This window comes from Fistularia commersonii, chromosome 12, assembly GCF_037954325.1.
Source record: "Fistularia commersonii isolate RoL2024-O1a breed Wild chromosome 12, RoL_Fcom_v1.0, whole genome shotgun sequence".
Taxonomy (NCBI): domain Eukaryota; kingdom Metazoa; phylum Chordata; class Actinopteri; order Syngnathiformes; family Fistulariidae; genus Fistularia; species Fistularia commersonii.
The window spans coordinates 16,848,131-16,850,421 of NC_141295.1; the positions used below are offsets into that span (position 1 = coordinate 16,848,131).

The 2,291-nt window shown below is 38.1% G+C and overlaps 1 long non-coding RNA gene across 3 annotated transcripts; it reads left to right on the plus strand.

The window, feature by feature from the left end:
* Nucleotides 1-4: 4 nt before the first annotated feature.
* On the plus strand, nucleotides 5-2,018 carry LOC147228999 (uncharacterized). 3 transcript variants are annotated; one of them, XR_015106977.1, is made up of 4 exons: nucleotides 5-411; nucleotides 769-924; nucleotides 1,211-1,286; nucleotides 1,553-2,018. It is a non-coding gene; the product is annotated as an uncharacterized LOC147228999 (long non-coding RNA). The 3 variants fall into 3 exon arrangements; XR_015106978.1 differs by having other exon boundaries at nucleotides 804-924; nucleotides 1,211-1,290; XR_015106976.1 differs by having other exon boundaries at nucleotides 804-924.
* Nucleotides 2,019-2,291: the final 273 nt, after the last annotated feature.

Sequence of the window (2,291 nt, forward strand, 5' to 3'; positions counted from 1 at the left end):
GGAAGCAACGAGTAGCATTGCTGCTAAAGAGCCGCTAGCATTGTTTCGTTGTGTTGAATGTATATTTTTTTTTTTTATCCCAGATGGAATTATCTCGTTTGGAATGCATCATTAAAATCATTTTTTTTGTAACAATAACGGCATTTACCGCTATGCCTTTAATTTCGGGATTTGATCTCTAATTTCCTTAGGTAAAAGTGAGACATATGAGGTTCTCGTCTTTGGATTTAAAAATCATCCCAACCCCACTTTTGACACAAAAACTGGATTAAAAGAAACATAATATTTTGCCTTCATATTTTTTACGGAGATTGGAGCGAGCCTGTATGTATATGTCACAATTATTGTAAACCAGCTTTCCAATTGAGATCGTGATTCCCGAAAACTAACTGCTGTCTTCGTCAGTTTCCGGTAGGTCATGTGACGCACTCGGCAGTGACGTACTCTGTTTACCAGTTGAAGACATTACTTTATCATATAAAGCTTTTAACCAATTTAGTGTTCATTATTCTATTTTCTTGTCAAGCCCGCTATTCGTGCAGATCTACCATGCCGCTGTTTTTAGTGGCAAACTCTTTTTTTTTCTGCAATATATTCAAAATTTTAGGATTCAGAGTATTTGATGCAGATCATAGAATAATGTATCTGTTAAGATAAACTACTATGTACAGAAGAGTCATGCTCATCTACATACAAACATCCCGAAGCCTTTTTAGTATTATTCTGTTATGCGTCACCGTTATGCGTCACCATGTTTGTGATTACAAGACCATGAGTGTGACCCGTGACCTCGTGAACTTCAGGACCAGCCTTCGGATGACCTTGTAAACTCAAGATGGGATAAAACCGTGACTAAAATGTCACCCGGTCACCAGGAGGGTGGACCCAACAGATCCAGGGAAGCGCAAAAAGGTTCATTTCAAGGTCAGCAGGTCACACAAAACCAAAGTGGTTGCGCCACCTACAGATATCAAGTATTACATATTAACGTGTAGTCCACTAGTAATATGTTTTTGAAAAGAAATAGAAAAATATATGTAGAAAAGAGTCTGCACAATGAATTTTCGGTGAATGAAAAATACCAAAACAATAAGATAAAAATAACCAAAAAAAAAAGTTTTTTGTGAGACACTCTAGTCAGACAGACAAATGTCCACATGCACACTAAGATGACACACATCCTGGCTTTGTCTGTATTATCCTTTTCAAGGTGGACTTCAGATGCCAGCACATGATAAGACCTTGGGGCGTTGATAAAATGTCCATCAGAAGTAAAGGCAGACAAAGTCAGTACGTGCCGGAAATATTTCATATTCTATCTGAAGTTCAACACTCCCATCTGTCTTTCTCTGTCAAAATCATGCTTTTCTGAAATGCCCCCACAGCAGCGCTATGTATGCCCCACTGAATACGTAGCATATTCAGTTCCATGAATAGGCCCAATCAAATCTTAAATATAGATCACCAATTATGATCAGTTATTTCTAATCATTTAAGTTTTGCATCTGATCTCTGTGAGTCGTTTTATTATGCTATCTTCTTTTTCTTTCAGCCAATCCCTTCAGAAGTTGCCCCAACAAATCGTCTGGCTCCATATTAGCCTTTTTTTTCTGATTTCTTCCTGAACACTAACTTCATATCCTGTTTCACTCCATCCAAACTGTGTAAAAGCCATCTTCAACTTTGGGAATCATGTTATTTTTACAAAAAATGTTGAATAAAAGAAAGTCCATCTGCATTTTTATCTATAGATGCTTTGACAAAGGTTCTAGAAGAGTTGCGACCCAGCAAATGTTTTTTTGCAAACGACTACAGCACCAAAAAAACTGCTCTTAAAAAGTATCTTGGACTGATGAACAAGTTATTTTTGCATGTTTTCCAGTCTACTGAATTCTCCAAAATGCACCAGGAGCTGTGCACAATAATCCATAAGGACCCGTCTTTGAGAGGGAGAAATTCAGCATGTTGTTCTGGGTTGGAGGGCAGCAGCCACCCATAATGAATGTCTTCACTGCAAAATAAACATTTCACTTTTACAGAAATGAGCCCCATATACTCTGAAACATTTAGAAAGGCAGGCAGATGAAGCCCAAAAGGAGAGAGCTCTGCATTCCCTTACCTCACTCCGCGCAGCCTGGATGGTTGGATCACCCTCAGAGAAAACTGTCAAAACCTCAGTTTTTGAAATTAAACATTACACGCAAACTGTTTGAAAGCAATAGCATGTAGGCTTCCACATAATGCATTAATGAATTGTATGACTTTGAATCGCAAAATAACCACACAAAAGC